At 44.4% G+C, this 6,126-nt stretch overlaps 1 pseudogene; it reads right to left on the minus strand.

Annotated features, from left to right (window-relative positions):
• Positions 1–2,912: 2,912 nt before the first annotated feature.
• On the minus strand, positions 2,913–4,168 carry LOC133376578 (zinc finger BED domain-containing protein 5-like; annotated as a pseudogene).
• Between the last annotated feature and the right edge of the window lie 1,958 nt (positions 4,169–6,126).

Genomic DNA, 6,126 nt, shown 5'->3' on the forward strand with positions numbered 1-6,126 from the left:
AAAAAAGAATCCTGGGAACTGAAGAACTGCAGTAGTGGGAGCTGACCCACCTGTTGAAAACCATGGCTATACAGTCACCAGTGAAGTGTTGTATTAATTTAACCTTCTGCCTGTGCAAATTTGAACCATTTGTCCTCCTGACTAAGGCTGTCAGTCATTTGTGCTTTCCTCCTGCCAATAATCCATAGAAGGGCTGCAGCTCAGTGGTAGAGCATCTGCCTTGCATGCAGAAAGTCCTAGGTTCAATCCTTGGCATCTCCAAATAGGGCTGGGCGAGACTTCCTGCCTGCAATCCTGTAGAACTGCTGCCAGTTAGTGAAGGCTATAGTGAGCTAGATGGACCAATGGCCTGACTTTGTATAAGGCAGCTTCCTATTTTCCTAGTTTGTTAAGGGTGCTGGGAATTATTGCTCTAAGAGAGGTAAGCTACAGTTCCCAGGATTCTTTCAGGGGTGGGGTACTTTAATATATGGTGTGTATGCAGCTGCTATGTCCAAGGCTTTGTAGGATATTTAAATAGCAGATCCCAGATTCAGACACTTTTTCAAAGGAAGGTCCAAGGCAAGCCATCCTGCATGAGGACGCTAGTGATTGATGCCAGGCCTGATTACGAGGACAGCCAATCAGCATGATTTAGACTACAAAAGCTGGGCTTCAGACACTGAAAGATCTGTTTTTGTATTAACTTCCTTTCAGAATATGCATCTATAGATCTGAATAAGCATCTAAATTGCTTTGAGCAGAAAATTTGACATTTCCAATATTATTCGATAATGTTGCTTGGTAGTGTGTGTGAGTATGAATCATCTCTTATGAAACTGGCAGGCTGTTATAAAACACAGTGGCCTATTATGATCTCATTTCCTCCTCCTTCACCTCAGTTCTTGGTTATCAGTGCCTTGTACAAGGATATAACTGACAGGACTATAAAGCAGGCTATAATGAAACTCTTCTCGTGAACAGGTTGTACGCCCCAACTTTTTTTCTCCCTGTGTTTCTCACCGTCTTAGTCACTAACCTTAGTAAAATAAACTTCAGATTCCTGAAATTTCACTCATCCAATTTCTGAATCAGGATAATAAAATCTCATTGATGCATGTCAAGGTCCATTTTTAACTTTGCCCTTTCTATGAATATTGGAAGAAACGATAGGCTTGGATGTGTGTTTAATGATGACAGAAGGCAGTGAATTACTCACCCTGTTCCTTACCTGTCAATTTATTGTCACTTCAGTATGTTTTAAAATACCTATTCCCCTACTCCCTTGTTTTTAAGAATGATGTATTAGACATCTCTGGACCAAACCATATTCTCTTTTCCTCTGCGAAGTGCCTTTGTGAGGGGGCACTTTTCATTGAAGAAACAACAGGGATCCTGCCAGGCAATTTTTACCCAAAACTCTCCACCACCCCAGCCGCCACCCACTGCAAACTGGTCACTACCCCAGCCCTCAGTGGTATTCCAAAGAACTGTGTTAATGAAAGAAACACCACAGAACCACAGCTGGGGGAAACTGTTTGGTTCTGCACTGCAAAGCATCCTCTCCTTGTTCTTAATTTTGTATATTTGTTAAGCAGAGAATGTCGTCTGAGCTGCGTGTGTGCCAGTGTGTGAGTTTACTTAAGTAGCAGGCTTTTACCCTGCATTGAGATCACTGAGACTTAAGACTTAGTAAAATAAGAGAAGCTACTATATTTATAGAAATTCATAGTAGATAGAAAGGCATACCTAGTTCAAACTAACTAAATTGGAGGTGCAACGCCCAGGCTTGGGGGTTGCCCTCATGGCTCAGGAGAGAGAGAGCAGAGACAAAGGTGTTTCCTCTCACTCGGACAGTCAAAGCAGAGAAGAGAGGAAAGGGCAGAAGGAGGAGGGACAGATAACGTCCCTAAGACGTATCAGTCTAGCGACGGATATCAGTCTAGCGATGGATATCAGTCTAGCGACGGAAGGCAGTTAGAGCATCACAGGTAAAAGTAATCAAGCCTATCCATCTGGAGGACCCTAACTCTATCTCCCTTCTGGAACATAAACAAAAGAACAAAACAGGAGTTGCTCTTTCCCCACTTCCAACATCTCAACGAGTGTTTGGTTCAGCCCACGAGGTTCATCTTGTCTCGCAGCTTGCAATGTCTGACTTTGCCTAACAAGGAAAACTTTTTCTGCTATGTGGCCCAACTGGCTTTTGGCCTGACATGTACTGGCCTAGTGGGGATCATAGCTGAGCAATTTTTTGAAACCAAAGAAATGTCAATAACAACCACAACTTAGTTCAGTTTAAAAGTATTTAATGGAACAATGCTTCTCATTTGAATAATTTCTATGTGAAAACAAAACATTGCAGGCATCTGCCGAATGAAAAAAAACTCAAACCAGTTTAAGCTGAAGCTACTTTAATGAGAGATGTTCTCCTGAATTTTCTGCACCAGTTTCCCAATCCTAGGTTCTGTTGTAGAAAGTGCACATCTAAGATCTGCCTCACATTCAAGGCGGTTCAGAGCCTTTGTCTTCAGCTGCACCAACATTGAGAAGCCTGATTCACAAAGAGAAGTCGTTGCAAAGGGCAGGAGCTTCCGAAGACATTCCTTTGCAATGTTGGGGTAGCTTCCCATCATTTTTGGCCAAAACTCATAGATAGAGGAAGCTTCAAAGACATCTCTGCATCCAGAATCATTTTGAAGTTCAATCAGTTCATCTTGCAGGTCATCCTGGACGTCATTGACTTTAACAAGAAAAGGATTCTTCATGAGCCCCAGTCCTTCTCTCCCAATTTCTGGAAAGTACTGCAGAAATTCTTCTTGGAGACAGCTGAGGTGTGTCACAACATCCTTTGCAACGCCAAGACCCAACGGATCATTAATAGTGACTGCTGAAAGAGATTCGAACACGGCAAAGTTCCCTTCCTCAGCCTTTCATTTCCAGTTTTCAAGCTTCTGTATAAATGCACTGAGAGTGTCAATGAACCGAATGATAGTTGTTCCCTTTCCTTGCAGCTTTAGATTCAGTCTGTTCAGTTGATATAAAATATCCACAAGGTATGCGCAGCGAAAGACCCACAGCTTTTCATGGCAGGAAGCTTCAAGTTTGTGCTTTTCTTGCATCTGTAGGAAACTCTGCAACTCTTCCCAGAGTTCAAACACTCGTGCCACAACATTGCCTTTTGATAGCCAATGCACCTTGCTGTAGTAGAGCAGGTTCTTATGCTCTGAATCCATTTCTGTGCACAATTGCTTGAGCAGTCAGGAATTCAAAGCACTGCTTTTCACGTAGTTCACAATTTTGATGACTTGTTCAAGAACATCCTGAAGATGAGATGGAAGGGTTTTTGAAGCAAGAGCTGAATCAGACACTGATTCAGACAGTGAACACCAATGATGCCTGGAGATCGATCTCAAACAAGCGTTTGGAAGCCACTTTTTGCTCCTAGCATAGCTGGGGCGCCATCGGTGCACACTCCGCATAGATTGTGCCAGTTCAGTCCCTCATGGTCAAAGAACTCTGATACTATTTCCATCACATCCACAGCTCTGGTATTTCTTTCGAGAAAACGACAGAATAAGAATTCCTCCTTGATGGAATCACCCTTCACATACCGAACGAAGACAAGAAGCTGGGAACAGGATGAAACATCTGTGGATTCATCCAACTGAATTGAGAACAATCCAAATGCAGCGTCTTTGATTTTAGCAGTCACCTATTCTTTAAAGTCACTAGACAAGTCAGCAATCCTTCTTTGAACCGTGTTATTCGATAAAGAAATTTTGTTGAACTTTTTTTCATCTTCTTCTCCAAGCAGAATATGAGCCATCTGCAGAGCACATGGCTTGATCAGAGTCTCTCCGACTGTGTGAGGTTTCTTCTGTTGCGCAATGAGGAAGCTGACGGCATAAGAAGCCTCCGTAAGATGCTTGTCTTGCTGAAACAATGCTCCACTTTGATCCAAGCACTGGCGCTTCATGTTGTCTTCCATTCGCTTGAAGTAGTCCACATCCTTATGTTGATGTTGTGGATGCATCTTCTCTAAATGGAGCTTCAACTTCGATGGGTGCAAAGAGTGATTTCTGAGAACTTTCTGGTACAGGACGCATTGTCCCTTTAATTCTCCACGATCATTGAAGGATGTGAATCCAAACTTTATGTATTGCTCATCATATCCTCGTTTTGTCATTTCAGAAGGGTTTCTGGAGTAAAACCTTGAAATACCTGGGAAACCGCAAATAAAAAATAATGTAAAAAAAAAAAAGACGGAAAAAAACGCAGGGAATAGAAAAAATTGACATATGATCATAGCCATTAGATCAGATTTCAGATCCAGGAATAGTTTGAGTAGCATGGCCCCTACATTTTTTATCAGCATGCAATGAATCGATGCTACTTGAGGGACGACCCCGTTTATGTATCTTTTCACCATATTATACCATATATATGTGTATTATAACATATATACGTTCTTCACTATAGAAGTTGTTACCATGAAATATATGAACAAGATAACTTACCTAGAAATAGTGTCTTGGAAGGTGATAAACATGAGAGAGTGACACGCGCATCTGACTCAAACACGCCACAAACACAAGTGAATAAGTTGTCAGCAACTGCCAGAAACCAAATACTACACAGAACACGGTATGACTCATGCAAGTTGCAAGTTACAGTGTCTATGGACATCATTTTGTTTCCTGCCACTGACGGACAAACCTCCGGTCGCTTTACGTGCTATTTTACTTTACGAGCCAGGTGGGGGCAGCGAGGGGCTGTGAGGGAAGAGAAGGGGCGCTGTGCTACCACTCTCCCCTGCGCCTCTATCTGCCGGGGGGGGGGGAGGAGGAGGAGCTGCTTTGCTCCATGCAAGTTTGTGGGGAAGAGACCAGGAGGGTATTTAGGGATGGTGCTTGGGGCACAGACAGGCGAGCAGCCCCTCCACCCCTCCCCTTTCCTCCCCTTTGCTGCGGCGGAAAGTAGTCCTGCTGGCCAGTGAAGGCTGCCTTCCCTGCAGCCAGCATGAAAGCTGCCCGCGACAGAGGAGGAGGGAAGAGATGCAGCCCAGAGAGCAGGACTTGCCATGGGATGTACCAGGGCGGCCCTGCTTGGTTTTCTGGAGGAGAAGAAGAGGGGGATCGACGTGACCCCCCATCTAACACTTTCCAGCAGTGACAGTCCAGGGAAAGCTCCTGCAGAAGCCCTGTTGCAACTGTTCTCATTCACAAAGAGGTTGTGTGCGCACACACACACAAACATATACACACTATGCACTATAAACTTTTACAGCCACGGGTGGGAGCCGGGAGAACGGGAGAAAGCCTGCACCACAGGGAAGGGGGCAGCTGTAGGCGATTCCCCTTCTTTCAAGTGCCCTCCCTCGAGGCTGCATCACAGCTGCACGGAGGGCTAATGTGAAAGCCTAATCCTTCCTTCTTAAGAACATAAGAACATAAGAAGAGCCTGCTGGATCAGGCCAGTGGCCCATCTAGTCCAGCATCCTGTTCTCACAGTGGCCAACCAGGTGCCTGGGGGAAGCCCGCAAGCAGGACCCGAGTGCAAGAACACTCTCCCCTCCTGAGGCTTCCGGCAACTGGTTTTCAGAAGCATGCTGCCTCTGACTAGGGTGGCAGAGCACAGCCATCATGGCTAGTAGCCATTGATAGCCCTGTCCTCCATGAATTTGTCTAATCTTCTTTTAAAGCCATCCAAGCTGGTGGCCATTACTGCATCTTGTGGGAGCAAATTCCATAGTTTAACTATGTGCTGAGTAAAGAAGTACTTCCTTTTGTCTGTCCTGAATCTTCCAACATTCAGCTTCTTTGAATGTCCACGAGTTCTAGTATTATGAGAGAGGGAGAAGAACTTTTCTCTATCCACATTCTCAATGCCATGCATAATTTTATACACTTCTATCATGTCTCCTCTGACCCGCCTTTTCTCTAAACTAAAAAGCCCCCAATGCTGCAACCTTTCCTCGTAAGGGAGTCGCTCCATCCCCTTGATCATTCTGGTTGCCCTCTTCTGAACCTTTTCCAACTCTATAATATCCTTTTTGAGATGAGGCGACCAGAACTGTACACAGTATTCCAAATGCGGCCGCACCATAGATTTATACAACGGCATTATGATATCGGCTGTTTTATT

The sequence above is a fragment of the Rhineura floridana genome, chromosome 1 (assembly GCF_030035675.1).
Source record: "Rhineura floridana isolate rRhiFlo1 chromosome 1, rRhiFlo1.hap2, whole genome shotgun sequence".
Lineage (NCBI taxonomy): Eukaryota > Metazoa > Chordata > Lepidosauria > Squamata > Rhineuridae > Rhineura > Rhineura floridana.